Here is a 17576-nt window from a genome sequence, read left to right on the forward strand (position 1 = left end):
GCAGTGTGCCACACCCCGGGGCCAGCCCTGGGTTCGAGGTGCCAGCAGCTCTACCTGGGAAAAGCAGGATCTAGAAAGGGTTTGTGTCTGCACCCCCCCCCATCCCCACCCCCACCTCCATCCTCAGGAGCCGTATTTGGTGTCAGGGCAGCTGGAAATCTGAACTGAGTGGAGCGGGTGGGGACAGGGAGGGACAGGGTGTCTGTCTCTTTAAATGCACTTTGTGTCAGTGTGATAAGGAATTTGATGGCTTTATCAGAAATACCAAAGCTTTATTTAGCAGGGCGAGGCTCACACCACTCAGTTCCACACAATCTGCTGATAAATAGCAGAAAAAGGAGGGGGGGGGGGCGCCTGGACAATAACTCACCAACACCCCAGCTTGGCAATCAAGGGAAGATGAGGCACGGAGAAAGGCACAGAGGCTAAGCTGGAAGTTTGGGGAAGTTGAGGAGCCCACTAGGCTGGGGACGGGAGCAGAGAAAGCTGCACTGGAGTTCTGTAAAGTGCTGACAGACAGTCGTTCAACTGTTCTCCAGGAGAGACCCCCGTGGACTTTTTCGTTACTAGATAGAACTGTTGTGATTCAGGGGTATGGGGGGATTTATTAAACGTTCATACCCTTCCCCACTGCCGTCCCCTTGGGCCTGTCCATCTCCCTACCAGCCACCATCCATGCCATGCAGATCTGCCCTCAGGACCTGCTGGCTGGACTGGTGAAGGCTCAGGGGCCAGTGCCAGGAGAAGCAGAAAGGCTATGATAGGGCCCTACCTACTTGTGGCATTCTAGAACATTCTCCTCCTCCTCCTCCTTCTTTTGAGACAGGGTCACCCTATATAGCCCTGGCTGTCCTAGAACTCCTTCTGTAGACCAGGCATAGATCTGCCTGCCTCTGCCTCCCAAGTGGGATTAAAGGTGTGCACCACTCCTGGCCTCAGAACTCTCCATGATACGGGCTGGGTAGTCGGTTCTTAGGCATTCCCTCTCCTATCTTGACCATGCTAGATTCTTCCTGTCTTCAGTGGTATATCTGTTTCTTCTTCCTCAACCTCTCTCTTCCTAAGCATATAATCGTTTTCCCACCCCTGCCTGGGAACCCCTTGCCACTGGTCAACTTGGTGACCAGCATGAGGCTCATAGATGGTGAACGCCTGGATGTCCTCTTGACTGTCTCCACACCCCTGGATGTCCACACTCCTCCCTCTGCCCCCATGAAGGTTTTGATGAACACAAAGCCAAGTTTAATTTATGGCCCCCACCCACATCACTCTGTCTGTCTCCCTCCCCCCCTCAAAAGGTCTTGCCTCTCCTTACCAACTGTTTCTGAAATCTCCTGTGGGTACAGAGGCAGGTTTGAGCACTCCACACCCAGCCATGAGCCACATGGATAGGGAATGGGGAGTGTGGAGAGAGGAGGAGGTCGTGTCTACATTTTTTTTTTTTTTCCGGAGCTGGGGACCGAACCCAGGGCCTTGCTAGGGCCTTGCTCTTGCTAGGCAAGCGCTCTACCACTGAGCTAAATCCCCAGCCCCCGTGTCTACATTTTATCACGACGACGCCCCTGACCCAAGAGAACCAAAAACTTGAGTCCGGGTCACAGGCCCTGCCTACTGCAAGTTCAAAGCTGCTTCTGCTTATCCCAAGCAGATGGTTAACTCTCAGTGACCAGCAGAGTTGGTCGAGGGAAAGAAGTCTCTGCCCCACAGGGCCTCCAGATGTGACAGAGGACCCAGGCTTTCTAGACCTTTCCAACAGGATGCTCAAAGGCTGCCTTAGGGGTCATTACACGAGGCTTGGCTTGGGTTGACTGAAGACAGCAGTGCACTGACTGTAGTGCCTCTGCCCAGAACCACGGTGGAGCCTAGCGAGGCCTGAGATCCCCTCTACTAAGCTGACCACTGGGAGCCTTAGCAAGGCTGGGCCGATAGGCAGAGGCCAGGCAGGCAGCCTTACAGGGATCCCTAGGCTTTGTATGGTGGAGCAATGGGATTAGCTGGACTGCTTAGGTAGGGGAAGTTCTGGGCGGAGAAACAGGGGCCCTGGGGGAGGGGGAAACTGGCCAGGGCAGAGGCTGGAGGAAGCTGCCCAAAGGCCGAGGCCCAGACAGACAGGAGGCGTAAGTGGAAGTGACAGGGTCAGGCCAGACCTTTGTCCTCCAGCCTGATTAGAAGCCTGCCCTGGATTTCTGAAACTTTGGGATGTTGTCGGACAAACTGGAGCTTAATTCTGTCAGAGCGCTGGGGAGATTAGAATTGACATCCTGGGAGCACATTCCTGGCTGGGCAGAAATCCAGCCCCCGCTGGGAAAAACCTGTGAAAGCATGGCCAGCCTATGGTGGCAGCAGGGGTGCTGTCAGCACCGGTGGCCACTCCAGCTTTGGGGACTGGAGCCAGGAGTCTCTGGAAGGCTGGTCTATTTAGACAGGATGCGTGGAAAGAAAGGAGTCTTAGCCAAGCCACTCCTGACACCGATCCTTTTCCCCGGGTGGCACTGCCTGGAGCAGAGCTCTGAGGTTTAAGTCTACAAAATGAGCCAAGTCTTCCTTCCAGAACCTTGGAGCTTTGCTTTCCTTCACAGTTACCTTGGGAAGGCAAGAAGGATGCTTCCCGCTGCCGAGCTGTAGCAGCCATGGCCTGGTGGGTGGCAGCACAAGTTATCTGGTTGAGCTCCCCCGGGGAAGGTTGGTTGCCCGGCCGTGCCCACCAGCAGAAGCCAAAAGCAGAGGATTCAAAAGGCCTCTGCCAAGGCACCGACTAGGCCTCTGCCACCACCAGCCCCATTAGCCTCAAGAAATCAGGACATGTCCTTCAAGATACGTCCAACCCTTTCTGCAAGCGCCCAGGAAACCTCCGAGGGTCTAATCAAGCAGAGTGACAGGCAAGGACCTCTACCGGGAGTCACCAGGCAGAATGACCACCTTCCCACCAGGAGATGGGTCTGGAGGACAGGGTTGGTAGTATACACCATAGCCCCAAGTCGGGCTGCTCCCGGTACCACCCCCCCCACTTCCTTCCTGACTCTAATGACTTTTAAATATTGGTAAATATTTTGGCTAAAGCAGGCTCTCCGTGGCAGAGAGCAAAGCTGTGCGCGGTTCAGGACCTACAAATTATTTATTAAAGATCTGAGATGCGGTGCAATTATGTGGAAAGAACCCAAAAAATTAAATAAATAAGTAAGAAAATAAATAAATAACAGCCCCACTGGCCTCTCGAAGGCTTGGGGAGCTGCACACATGATTGCCGACTTGATGAAATCCCCCCGGATGTAATGAGCTGATTTTTCTGCTGTTAATATTGCATCTGCTGATGAAGGATTCGTTAGGATAATGGAACGAAGCTAAAATATAAATGACTCCCTGTCAAGAAGCAGCTTTTGTTTGTTGATCTCCTGACAGTTCCCGGGCCAAGGCAGGGGTTTCCGTGTGCACACACACACACACGCATTCAGGAACAGGCAGGAGGGATGGGGGGGGACGAGAGCTCAGGGGACCCCCCCCAGAGTGCTTGGCTTTCCCTACACCCCCAGTATCCTAGGCTCTCCCTTCGGGTTGGACCGCCAGACCTTGGGAAGCTCTAGAGCCCTTGGGGGCACGGGGGAAGTCATCAACTTGGAGCCCTGTGGAGGGAGCTTGTTGCTCAGGGATCCAGGGAAGGAGCGTAAGTTACCGCCTAGCTGGGCAGAGACGGGTATGTGGAGGAGGGGCTGGGGGCATTGGGATTTGTAGAGGCACTGTTGGCTGCCTGTGCACGCAGGGGCGTGGTGTTGTGTGGGAGATGGAGTCACAGTCACTTGAGGCATGGTATCCTAAGAGGAGGTCCATTACAATGTGCCTTCCCTTCCTTGTTTCCTTCTCTTCCTCCCTTTCTGACAGAGTGTAACCCAGGACGTCCATGAGATAACCTGGATCTTCTGATCATCCTGTGCCCATCTCACAAGTGTGCACCACCACACCCGGTCTATGGGGTGCTAGAGATCAAACCCAGGGCCACAGGCATGCTAGACTAAGTCGGTCGATTGAGCTGAGACAAGGGCACATCAGAGGCTGGGTCAGACCCTGTAGAGGGCAGAGAGGAAGGAGGACTCCTTTGAAATTATGACATTGCCCTCCTACCCCGGCTTGGCTCATCTGATGCCTCTGCTGGGTTCCCATGTCTGACACCTTTTCTTCTGAGCTCTCATCTTTTCCCCTGTTGCATTGTGAATTGTATTATGGTAAATATACATTATAAAGTTGATCAATGTGAGACTGTTTTAAGTGCACATTTGGTGGCATTGGGTACACTCACAAGTTGTACTTCTATAACCAATATCTAGTTCCAGAATGTATGTATGTATGTATGTATGTATGTATGTATGTATGTATGAATGTATGTATGTATGTATGTATGTATGTATTTTGGTTTTTTCAAGTTGGGGCTTCTCTATGTAGTCCAGGATATCCTAGAACTCACTCTCTAGACCAGGCTAGCCTCAAACTCAGAGAGATCCACCTGCCTCTGCCACCCCAGTGCTGGGATTAAAGGTGTGTGCCACCACCACCTGGCAAGTTCCAGAATGTTCTGATCACCTCATACAGAAATGAGCAATCTGTCATCCACCAACTCTTCCCTTTCCCCAGCCCCTGACAATCACTGATCTGTTCTCTATGATCTATTCACTTTAGTCTAGACCTTTTTTTTTTTTTTTTTTTTTTTTAGTGTAACTGGAATCATACAGTTTGTAACCGCCCCTGTCTGGTTTCTTTCATTCAGGTGTCTTCATGCTGTGGCATGTGTCAAGTCTTTATTATTTTTCATGGCTGTATAATAGTCCATATAAGTCATGTGTTGCTCATTCCTCAACCCATGGGAACTCTGACTGTGTCTGCCCTTTGCTTGTCCTGAATGGGGCTACTATGAACATTTCTGTTCCAGTGCTTAAGTCCCTATGACTCACCTTTGAGGTTTATATCTTGGAGTGAAACTGGAATCTCTCCCACAAAGGACCCTAGAAGGGTTTCCATGGCAGCTGGTGAGAACCAGGCGAGGCGGGGTTCGAGTCCAGCTCGGTCACACCACTCTGTCTTCATTCTCTATCTCCCTCATGCCTGGCATCTCTGATCTCTGAGAAATAGGGAAGCAGAGACTGGATTGCTTTTTGGCGAGGCCAGATGGGGGTGTCGCCTCTCTGTGCATTTGGCCGCTGAGTGTCTTGGCCCTATGGTGGCTCTGTGTCACACAGTATGTCACACACCTTCTGGGTCCTGAGTGAAGACTGAGTTGATTCCTCTGCACTGTGCCCTACCTAGCGCATGGGACAGACTTCTTACTGACTCCTTGGCCAGTTCCACCTGTCACCTTGATCTCTGAGGCCCTTCGATACCAGGCCACCACCTCAGACCCTTCTTCCCAGAGAGGGCATAAGTCTTGTCTGAAGATAGTTGAGACCTTTGCGGTGGTCATGCAGGAACACTGGGAGTCTAGGGAGCAGGAGGAGATGGCTTTTCTCCTTGAGAAACCAAGGCAGGATCCCCATCCTTTTCAAAGGCCCTGGCTAGGGGGAAGAACTACTTGAGGAAGGATCCACCCAGGTCCTGTGAGCCGGATAGGAAAGGCTCAAGACAGAGACATAAGGGGAGCCAACTCCAGCACTGAACAGCACGGGCTTCACCAACTGTAGGAGAGAAGGGCCAAGCCAGGTGCTTCCTGCTCTCCTGTTACATTTCTAGTATTAAGAACACTCCTTGAGGAGGCAGGGGTTTGGTGGGACGCAGCTCCGATGGTTATAGTGCCCGCTGTGCAAGCCTGAGGACCTGAGTTCAGATCTTTTAACGCCCACGTGCGATAAAGCTGGATGTGGTGGCCCATGCCTGTAACTCCAGCGCCAGGGAGGTGGGGGACACGAGGACCTAGCCAGTTAGTGAATTCAGTGAGCTCTGGGCTCAGTGAGAAACTCTATCTCAACTAGATAAGCAAATTAAATAAAGGCAAGGGCTCAGCGGTCAAGAGCACGTGCCTGTTCTTGCAAAGGACCCAGGTTCGATTCCCAGCGTCCACATGCAGGTTCATCACGTCCTTGGGCACCGGGCACGCATGTAGTACACATACATGCAGGCCAGACACTCGTATACACAATATACTAAGGAATCGAAAATATTAATAACAGGGGTTGGTGATTTAGCTCAGTGGTAGAACGCTTGCCTAGCAAGCACAAGGCCCTGGGTTGGGTCCCCAGCTCCAAAAAAAAAAAAAAAAAATAGCAAGGCGGAAAGCAATAGGGACAGGTACCCAATGTCGACCTGCTCTGGCCTCCACCTACGTGCATACATCTGAAAGAGAAAGCTGGGGAATCCCTTCCCTGCCTCTAAATGACTAGGCCCTCCTCTTGGCCCTGTATAGATTTTTCAGGATTCTGGCCAAATCCCAATCATGACCATTTTGGAAAAACCACAGAGCAGATCTAGAGCCCACTCGGACTTGATGCTGGACAGCAGAGCCACCTGCCACTCCTGGCTGGAGACCTCAGGTTCCTGCTCTGGTTGCTACCCTGTCTGGGGCTGGCAGCCCCCTCATTGTCCCTCTAAACACGGTATAAACATTCCAGGCTTTATTTGGGCTTTCCGTTTTGCCTGGTTATGGTGTGGCTGTGCCTCTGATACACACACCCTGGCAGCCTCGCAGGGTGCAGGGAACCGCTGGCCCCGGACAGAGCCTTTCTCTTCCAAACCTCCCTCCCTGTACCACATTTATTTATTCTTTCTTTCCCCTTCTATTTCTCCCTCCTGGTCTATCTTTTTTTTTTCTTTTCCACTCTTTCAACATGGTTTTCCTAAAAAGTTTTTTAATCAATCAAATTTGAGGCAGAAAATAGGTTTTGTCACGCCTGGTCCCGGGATAGTGTGACTCTCACTCAGGCTCCTGACAGCTCCTCAATGCAGGAAGGAGGCCAAACAGAATATTTCTCCGGGAATGTGCCCGTTTCCATGACACTGCCCCTTGTTGTCTGCGCTGCCCCCTCCTCAAGCTGCCCGGCTGACATGGCCCCAGCCCTTGTGAAAGGCCCAGCCGAGGGAGGGTATATGAGGGTGGGAGGTGGGCTAGGATAGCAGGGGGTGGGTAGCCAGGCAGCCTGACAGCTGTCCCTGAATCTCCATGGCCTGAGAAGGCTGCGGAGCAGGTTGGAACCTCAGACAGGAGCCTGGCCTGAGGCTTCATGCATATGTAGCCAGACAGCCTGTGGGGGAAACTGGGGGGCCAGGTCCTAGAGCAGTTTCAGCTCTAGACAGAGGAGACAAGTGTCACAAGGGCCAGCCTCCTTCAGGCCTTGATACCCTGCTTCTAGCACATCGTCTCCATCCCCTTCCTTTCTACTCTCGTGTCCATCAAAGATTCTCCCATCATCCTTGGCTTCTTCCTGGTCCCTCTGTTCTAGCACCCCTGCCAACCTCCCCGGTCCCTCATCCCCAGATCAGGGCTCTGTGAAAACCCTCTAAGTCTTTTCTTTTTAGCCCAGTTCTTTCTTCCTTCTTCCAGTCCCCATCTTTCGCCCTCTCCTCTTCTCGTTCTCTTTTATAATTAATGATTAGTTTTAATTGGTTTGCTTAGGCAGCCTGACAGCAAATTAACAGGAGCCAGCCCAGGGCTGCAAGGCTCAGGTGGAAATCACTGTGCTTCAGACCTGGCCAGGGAAAGGGAGGCTGTGGTTGCCCTGTACTCAGGCCTCCTACGGACAGGTACAGCAGCCAACAGGAGGGAGGCAACAGGCATTCTGCAAGATGGAGGCTCACAGTGTCAGCCCTTTGTGTGATTGGGCATTCGCTCTTCTTAGAGCCCCCCTTGTCCTCATCAGAGATGAGGGTCAGGTCAAAGATGGGCAAAGCGGATGCCTTTGGACTGTACAGGGTTTGCTTTGGGTGCCAATGTCTTTGCCTGTGTTGTAGCTGATAGGGTTGGCAGTTTGACACCTCTGGGACTGAGGGCCTACTCTTTTACATGGCCAGGAAGGAAAGGCCACTGCCACCATGAGATCAGATGCCTAGGGAGAGGCAGCCACTATGGCCTACAAGCTCCAGAGCCCAGCTATGCCTTCTTCTAATTGTTGTACGCCTCTGCACGGAGCCCTCAACCCTTCCGTACTCGGGGTTAACCCTGTACAGTTGGGTAGGAGAGGGATGAATGGTTTGGTGAATGGATGATGGATAGGTGGGTAGATACATGGAGGGTAGATAGATGGATAGGGAACTGGCAGAGGCTAGGTGATGGTGGCACATGCCCTTAATCCCAGTGCTCAGGAGGCAGAGGGAAGCAGATCTCTGTGAGTTCAAGACTAGCCTTGGTCAACAGAGTGAGTTCCAGGGCAGCCGAAGCTACATGGAGAAACCCTGTCTGAAAAAAAAAAATGAGAGAAGGAGAAGAGGAAGGGGAAGGAGGGGGAGGGGAGGGAAGGAGAGAGAGAGGGAGAGGGAGAGGGGGAGGGGAAGAGGGAGAGAGAGAGAGAGAGAGAGAGAGAGAGAGAGAGAGAGAGAGAGAGAGAATGAGAATGTGTGTGTGTGCTGGCAAAGCGGAAGCTCTGACAACACTTGGGCACTTCTGCTATGACCCCCTAAACATATATTCCTTTTCTCTTTTTGCTTTGAGGTGGTTCCCCTAGCCTTAGGAACCCTACCTGAAGGTAGGAGTCATCTGCTTTGTGTTCTCCCTGCCTCCTGTCTTCTCCCCACCATCACAGAACCCACCCTTTATCTCCCCCCACCCCAAGACAGTTTCTCACTGAAACCAGCCCTGATTGTCCTCAACTCGATTTGCACATCAGACTTGCCTCTCAAACTCACAGACACCCTCCTGCCTCTGCTTCCCAAGGGCTGGGATCAAAGGTGCGCGGTCACCACACCTGGCTGTTGCACCCTACCTCAATGATGCCAGTTATCTGCCAGTTACCTCATTCACTGCTGTTATCTGATGGTGCCCACCACTCTAAGAAGGCACCAGCACCAGGAGGGGCAGTGTTTCAGACCTGGCCAGGGAAAGGGGGTTACACTACCAGAATAAATGAATGAAAACTGCTTACTGGGTACTGACTGCTCAGGTCCTTACTGGGAACCTAGAATCTATCTAGTGTCCAAGATCCACCTGGGAGATAATGAATGTCTCTGCTGCTGACAACCAGGCTCCCTGCCCTGAACGGGCAAGGATGGGACTGCAGGGTGTAGCGTTTTGGTGCCCGTGTAATATGCATCTCTGCCCCTCCCCTTCCCCCTCCCCCCAAGCCCCGACCAACTCCCGGAAAGTTTCCTCCCGGATTGTTCTGTGTGATCAGATCTGCAAGTTGCTCTCTAAGCTTCTTGTCACATTTTGACTTAATGAAGTGCAACTGTTGAGGGATTTGGGTTCAGCGCTCCGGTCTCCCGCGCTCCCTTGTTGTCAGAAAACAGGGGTGGTTGGGGACAGCAACACTGTGCTGTAAGTCGTTATCATTCCGGTCAGTCTGTTTAACACAAAATTAAACAAAGAACTAATTAGTGCCTCATGAATTAATAAATGCACAGTTGCCGGGGAGGAGGGAAGGGGAGAAAAGGTGGTGGAAGGGAGATACTGGAATTGTAGAGTTGGGGGGCTTTGGGGGTTCAAGGGAGGCTGCCTGAGGCGTCTTGACAGATCTCAAGGAGAACTTGGGATGGCCGGAACAATGACCTAAGGCTCATTGGCCAGAATGTTCCCTCTGCTAGCCAAGCCCACCTAGCTCCCTGAAGCATTGGTTTTGGGGTCTCCATGCCTGTCTCCCTGGTCTAGCCTGTTAGTCTGTCCTCTCAGCTCACCCCTCCTCTCTAGCTCTGTCACTTTTTCTTGAGGCTCCCAACTGCCTCTCCCACCCCTCCTGGCACCCATTTGCTCTCTGTTGCCCTCCACCTCAGACGTCCGCTCACTTCCCTGCAGACCCCTCAGCTCCCACCTCCTGGACCCATGAGTGCCTGAGGCCCACAGCGAAGCCCTCCCGAACCACCTGATGATTAGCCGGTTCTCAACCTTTCCATGCAGCCAAGCAGGCTCTGCTCCACTGAGCACCCTCCAACCCAGCAGCCCCGGCCGGCATAGGTTATGACATGGGCCTAGCAGAGAGTGGAGCCCTCCTTAAGAGGACATGTCAAGTACGATTAGCTTTATCCGTCTAAAGACGTCCTGGGAATGAGAGCGCATGTGGTGGGACGAGGTGGCATTCTGGGAGCCCTGGACAAGGTCACCTCATCTCCTGCAATCCCCCCAATCTGATTTGGGGATTACATAGCCTAAGGAAATTGGCGTTACTCCTTTTGCATCATTGATAAGCCACGAATGAGGGAGAGAGAGGAGGAAAAGGGAAGAAACAGCAAAGCCTTTGTCCAGCAGGGCAGGTGCCAAGGCTGGGCCTAGGGCCTGGCCCAGGCAAAAGCAGATGGGGCGGGGGTTGGGGGGTAGATACAAGGTCCCTCGGAACTTCCCACCACAAGTGCATTCTGCCCCCATTTGAACCTGAGTCCCCAGACTCCTGCTGTAGGCTGCAGAGGACCCCGAGCCTGCAGTAATAAACCACATTCTCCATTGGCTTAAGACCCTCCAGTGTTGGGCCTTGCCCCGTCTGAATCTTCTGTGGAGAGGCTGTCTTGGTTCATCAAGGGGGAAGGGAATGCCCACAGTCTGTTCCTATGGAATGGAAGCTTCCTGATGCCTGGCCTTGCCCACGGCACTCCCATGGTCATTTGGAAAGAGTTTGGCATTTGCCACTTTTGTTTCCAGGGTTCAGGAGAAAAAAGTCAAGGAGTGAGTGGTTGGTGCTGTGTCCATTGTCTTTAGGAGTTACCCACTTAGCCACTAATGGTTCCTGGGAGCACACTCCGTACACGTACACACACTCACACACACACACACACACACACACACACACACACACACACACACACATCTCTGCCTCCATCAGGCAGTACGAAAGGCAGCCTGGCTTTCTTTGGGCAGCAATAGTCTTGGCGCAGTATTTCCCATGTAACCGCTACTACGGCTTGCTTCCTGAATTTTCTGTCTTTGGTGGCCATATACTTGAAGTAGGCCCAAAGCAGAGCCCTTTGGGCACGCCTGAACCACTGACCCCTCTGGCTAGCCCTGGAGCACCAGTAAGAGAACTTACTCTTGGGCACATAGGGGTCATGAAGCTTGAGGCAGTCAGACTTCATAGGCTTCCTCCTGGAAAGACTAACAGGCTCTTCTCTCTCCCCAGGATGAAGTGACCTCCCCAACTGTGTTTGAGGAATCCCTAGGACCCTGTGAGGTAAGGCCTGCGCCCACCCAGCCCCACCCCCATTCTGTATGTTGTGTGGCAACTGGTGTGAGGATGTGAGATACAATACCCTGGACCAAATTCAGTTCTTCCAAGCATCCAAGACCAGATGGGATGGGGCGTTGGAGACAGGGAATGGGAACTCCATGGCTACTGGAACCTGTCAAGAACAATTGGGGGCCCAGCAAGAGCAGTTTGGCTTTTATGCTGGAAACAGAATAGGGATGGAGGATTGCTGCCGATTTGGGCCAAGGAGCAAGCCCCAGGCAGCAGGAGTAGTAGGTGCCATGCTTGCGTTTCTCATGAGACCGTTGTCTCACTCCAGCCGCCCTGTATGTCCATTGTAGTAGCTATCTCAGGCTTTCCAGGGAAGTTTTGCTTCTAGCCATGCCTGGAGATCCAAAAGAGTTTAGCATCCTACATCTCCAGCTCTCTGGAGAAGCCTCTCGGTTGCGTTACCTCCGGGGTAAGAACTGGCTGGGAGGAGGCTACCTGCAATGGAAAGCAGGCTGTTATACACTGCCTTACCCTAAGCCCAGGGCTCCCTGGAAGCCAGGCACTCAGGACTGCCGTGTTCTTCACAGACTGCTAGTCCCCTGGTGTCTGGAGAACTGCGGGGCCACCGGGCCTTGGCCCCGGGCAGTGCAGTGTCAGAGGTGACCGGTGGAACGCCAGTGTTATGTAAATAGCGGGGCCTGCCCGGCGGGCGAGCAGGCTGGCTGCAGCCATCCATCATCCCGGCTCGGCGGGGCGGGGGACAGACACAGCACCGTGCGCTTGGCTCCAAACCTGTTTGTTTTCCCTTTGTCTCGCGCGTTTCGGGGGCCAGGCTGCGACCCGCTCCAGTTTTGTCCCGCTGGCCTCCTCCCCATAGGGAGCACGGGGGAAGGGAGGAGAGTCCCTTGGCTCCCACCGCGGCATCCCTTTCGTACTTCAAAGGCTCCCCCAGCATTGTCTGCGCCTGCGGGCAGTGGCCCTGAAAACGTGATCAGAGGCGGCCCGGTGTAGGGCAGGCCCGGCCCGCGCCCTGCGCTCTCGCTGGGGCCTGTGGATTCCTCCCTTTGCCGCCAGCACCACCCTGGTTACAGCGCAGCTCCGGGGCGCTCACTGGCCTTTCTCTCCCGGAGCCCCTTCTGGCTCCCTCTGGTCTCTTCTTCCTGCTCTCTAGCCTTGGCCTCACTTCTGTCTCAGGCGCATTGAGACTCTAGAAATGACCAGAGCTGCATGCAGTCTTCCACTCATTCCTCGCCTCCTTAAGAATCTCAAACCTGTCAAAGGGTTTCCCAGGATGCTGTGAGACATAAATAGGCTCCCCGCGTCCCACTCAGCATGGCACGGGACACAGGAGAGCAAGCCTTGCTTCCTCTGGGGATCTCTGCCAGATTAGGTACAAGGTCCCCAGAAATCAACCCAGCATCCTAAAAGACAGAATGCTTCAATTTTCTGGACAAGTCTCGGGCAAACTTCAGTTCCTAGGTCACGTTTGGCCCACGGCCTGTGTTTTGTAAATAAAGTTTTATTGGAAAGGGATACCCATTCGTTTTCATATTGTCTATGGCTGTTTTCACTCTCCAGTGGCAGAACTGAGTGACTACAGCAGAAACCCTTTGGCCTAGGATAGCATAAGCTATTTATTTACTATCTGGCCCTTCTACAGAAAAGGGTTTGCTGGCCCAGATTGTGGTCCCTAAGTTTTTTTCCGTCTCCGATAAAAATATACACTGAGATTTGCCATTGTAACCTGCCAACGTGCGTATGTCCTTGGGGTTAAGTGATTTCTCAGTGTTGTGTGGTCACCATAGTGAGGCTGGGATTGCATAGCAACTCATTGCTGGGGCTTGGTTTTCAGGCTGCTTAAAGTCCTGCTTTGCTGGGGGAATTTCTGCCCCTGCTTTGCCTCCTGCTCTGTTCAGTCCTTCTTACCCTGGAGCCCCAGTTCCCCTCTCCTCACCTGCCCCAACTCCTTCAGGGCTTGTGCATTCAATGACCCTCCTGTAGCCTTTACCAATCATTTTAACCTCAGGTCCACAGTCATAGTCATGACCCCCACCCCACCCCCACTCACACCCACCCCGGGGGCCACTTTGCAAGGTGAGAGGGGTGTACCCTGCAAGGCTGTTGGGGTATGGGAATGTAGTGCCCAGAATCCAACGGGAAGGGCAAAGGGTTTCCTCTCAGCCAGTTTCCCTGGCAGCCACAGAGGTAGCAGCCATCCCTAGGACAGACCCTGTATGGAAAACCTCTGAAACTGAGCCCTTGAAACCAACAAAGCCTCTGAAGCCAGTGGACCTTTGGAAAAAGAACGATGCTGGGGGAGTGTACTAGGCAGTCCTGGGACCCACACACTTGTTCTTGCCATCCTCCCAGACCACCAGCAGCAGCGGATTTTATAAAACAGGGGTTCTGCCTATCAGGCTCTGCCCCACAGGTCTGAACTGGCTGGAGCTGCTGGGAGGAAGCAGACCAAGGAGGAGAACTGGGTCTGTGTTTCAGCCTGTGAGGATGAGGAGACTCTGGGGTCACTTAAGTGGGTGCTTTCCCTGTCCAGGGTCAGTGATCCTAGCGGCCCTGGTGTGTCACCATGGCTGTGTCAGGCTTCACATCCGAGGGGGATGCTTAGAGGTCTGGGGTGGGAGCTGCACAAGCCAGTTCTCTGGGTGCCTCTTTTTTGGCTCTGCTGAAGTCCCTCCCAGGTCTCTATGCCTCTCCTCCTCTCCAGGCCTTCTGCGTGCCCCATAAGTTTCTCTCTCTCTCCCTTCTTGCCTTCCCACCACTCATCTCAAGCCACCACCACCCCCGGCACCCCCCAACGCATGCTCCCTCTCCCTCTCTCCTTTTCATCTACTCGGAAGGCTTTACTTTACTTCCTTGTCACCCTAATTGATTGCATTAACCTTTCAGCGTATTGGATTTCCCCGGCATCGTGCAGAGAGCCCTGTGCAATATGCTTATAATCTGAGCCATAATGGACAGTTTGCAGTCAACAAGCCCCTTCTCCCATCGGCCCCGTTGACATCTTTCTTTTGCCCAGGCCACCTCGGCCACTTCTCCGGCTGGCAGGGGCGGAGCCATAGGATGGGACCAAGGAGGAAGTGAACTCGGGATGGGGTCTGCCAGTGCTTTCCCTGCCTCTCCCATCTCCCTGGCTGGCCTTCCTTTCCTTTCCCTACCTCCGGTTTCTTAGCCTTGTTGAGTCCCCTTGGCTTGGCTTTCTGCTTCCGAGACATCACCTGAGAAGTGGCTGGCTGTGTTTTAGATTTTGTCAATGAGAGAGTCCCCCTGTTGTACCCAGGTACCCCGTTCCAGCTTTATCACCCTCATTGGTCTCAGGCTTGTGTGACTAGTGTAGGTGGCAGGAGACGTCTTGAGGTCTCAAGGGGAGAGAGGTGACTGACCCAGGGACCCTGGCAGTAAGCCTGGAAAAGCCCCCAGGAGGGACTGGTGGGACCTGATAGGAGGGGTACAAGAGGTTCAGAGGAAGACGATAACTTTGCAGGAGGGACTCCATCAGAGGAGCCAGCCCGTGCCAGCTGCCTGATCTGAGGAGCCCAGTCCCAGACTGAGTCCCCATTCGCTATGGGTTCCAGCAAGGCTGGCCCCTCGGCTCAGCAGCCTGATGGGTGAATAGTCACTCAACAGGATGGATGTCAGGTTGAATACATTAGTGTCAGCTGAAGGAGCAGGACGGAGGCCCCCATGAGCCCCGGTGGTACACTTCCTTCTCCTCCAGACCCTGTCTCTCCAGCCCTCTGCCTAGCATCTTCTCCTACTGACCATCTCCACCTCCTGCCATCTCTCTCACTCCAAAGGGCAAGCTTTGGCAAGAGAGGGCTGGACCTCCTTCTCATTCTCTCCCAAGGATTTTGGGGGTGGGCAGAGGGCACAGCAGGGAGAAACCAAGCAGCGAATTAAAGTTTGTGATTGTCAGTGTCGGGAGAAGCTAAATAACCCTGTAACTAGTATGAAGGTGAATTCACGGTCTGCTGCACATGGAGAATATGAGTGTCTGCAAGACAGCGAGTGTAGCTCTGGAGTCCGCCCCGCCATGGTGGGCAGCCTTCTCCCCAGGGACCCGAAGGAGGCGGGAGGAGGCCATGCACTTCCCACCCCCTGGCAGGGAGCAGCTGCCCAGGATCTCCCACCAGGCATGGGAGGAGGGGCAGCTCAATGGTTTGACAATGTGCTGGCCAGCAACCCATGCAGGGATGCATTTGTGAGCGCCAGCAGTCAACACTCACAGACACCAGCCCAAGGCCCATATTAACTGTGGACACTTACTGGTCACTTACTCCATGCCAGGCCGAATGCTGTCTTCAAACCTCTGTCCAAAACGTGCAGTACGACGGCCATTGTTCTCCCCTTCTCCCCACACTATTCTGTGACCACTTTATTGAGATATAATCCATATGCCATCAAATATTGAGATATAATCCATATGCTGTCAAATCTACCATTTTAAAATGTACAATGTGGTGATATTATTATTATTATTATTATTATTATTATTATTATTATTATTACCACCACCACCACCATCTTCATCATCATCATCACTACTGATCCTAGAACTTGTTCATCTCCAGGAAGAAACCCCTGTACTCCCTGGCAGCCACTGACTTCCCTTCCCCACCTACAGACCTAAACAACTGCTAATAGTTCCCTTCAGATACAAGAAAATGGAGGCCCAGAGATGGCTAGTAACTTATTAGGATTGCACAGCCTGGCTGTGTAATGGCTGGTGGAGCTTGCGTTTGAACCCAGCCGGAGGAATCCAAAGCCAGCGTTCCATGTCCTGGTGGCCGCCCCCACCCCATGCCCTACCTTGTATTTCTGACACTTTGGGCTCAGGCATGTACATACGCCATCCGAACATGTAGGCCCAGGCTGCAACATGAACCTCTCTTCTCCCCAGGTATGCTCATGACTCGATGCAGAAAAGCCTCACACACACACACACACACACACACACACACACACACACACACCCTCCCACGACAGCCAACATCCCCTCCTCCCCTCGCTCTTTCCCCTGGCTTGCCCTTCCCAGCCCTACTCCTGGAAGGGAGGCTTGGCACAGGAACCAGGCAGCAACAGGGCAGCTAGAGTGGCCGCAGAGACCTAGGTGGCTTTGGTGGTGGCTCGGGGATCTTGACATGAGAAGTACCTGTGCCTCCTGATAATTTTAACTGAAGGGAAGTGCCAGCCTTGCCTTGTAGAGCAGGGCTCTGCCAGGGGGGCTGCCAGCAGAGTTGAGGCCTGCTTCATTCCCCAGCCTGTCTTTCTCCTGCTTCTCTTCACTGGTGTTTCTCAGCCATCTTTTTCCCACCTGCCTCTCCTTTCTCTCACCTCCCACTTTCCCACCTCAAAAACTTAAAAAACAAAACAAAACAAAACAAAAAAAAGAACCCAACCAACCAACCAACTAACAAAAAAACCACCACAACAAAAACTGCTTTTGTAGCAGATCTTTTCCTGTTTGCCAAAAAAGAAAGAAAGAAAGAAAGAGAAAAAAAAAGAAGAAAATTTCTGTGAAACTGTCAGTGTTTCTGATAAGTGACAAATCCAAGGACCAGAGACAAAGGAAAAGTAGACGCACAAGAGAGAAAGAGTCTGTTGGATTGGATTTGGTTTTTTTTTTTTTTTTCTTTCCTTTCTCCTTTCTCCCTCTAAAGCGGAGGATCCGGCCGGGCCAGTTTGGATATTTATTAAGAAAAAGCCAAAGATAATTAACTTTTTTGTTTTTGTTTTGTTTGTGGGTGCCTCCCCTGCTGGCACTCTAGGCTGCCTGGCAGATCAGACCTGCTCCTGTTCCTAGGTGCTGGGCTGCTAGCAGGGCTCTGCTGACTCCCCTAAGCCTGCTGGGGCTACCAGCTGCCTATCCAGCCACCTAGCATGGGTTTTAGGTGGGGGAGAACTTATGGTGCTACCAATGCCACCTCTCCCAGCTCTCCTGAAGCACAGAGCACCCTTTAGAGGCCGGTAAGTGCTGTGAAGAAGGGGCTACTACCAGCTCTCTTGGCCGCTGTGTCCCTTAAAGGGAGTCAGGGGTAAAAGAGAGTCTCTCCATGAGACTTCTGGTCAGTTTAAGGCTGCTGACTTCTCCAGGGAGGGAAGAGAGGGTGGAATGAGCTGGAAGTGCAAGGGGAAGTCTGATTTGGGCCAAATCGTTCTCCCTCTCGTCCCAGGAAGCTGGTACTCTGTCAGGACCCGTAGACTCTCGAAGTGCCTGTTAAAAAGTCTCTGGGGCACAGGGCCATCCTACGCTATCTGGAAGCCAGACTTAAACGA

General features: G+C 52.9%; 1 protein-coding gene across 3 annotated transcripts in view; it reads left to right on the forward strand.

The window, feature by feature from the left end:
- Positions 1-17576, forward strand: part of Casz1 (castor zinc finger 1) — a 149955-nt gene that overhangs the window by 74991 nt on the left and 57388 nt on the right. For all 3 annotated transcript variants that reach the window (XM_008764318.4, NM_001427668.1, XM_017593879.3), the window contains 1 exon segment: positions 11229-11279. The gene's annotated coding sequence lies outside the window, so the exon portion shown is untranslated.

The sequence above is a fragment of the Rattus norvegicus genome, chromosome 5 (assembly GCF_036323735.1).
Source record: "Rattus norvegicus strain BN/NHsdMcwi chromosome 5, GRCr8, whole genome shotgun sequence".
NCBI lineage: Eukaryota > Metazoa > Chordata > Mammalia > Rodentia > Muridae > Rattus > Rattus norvegicus.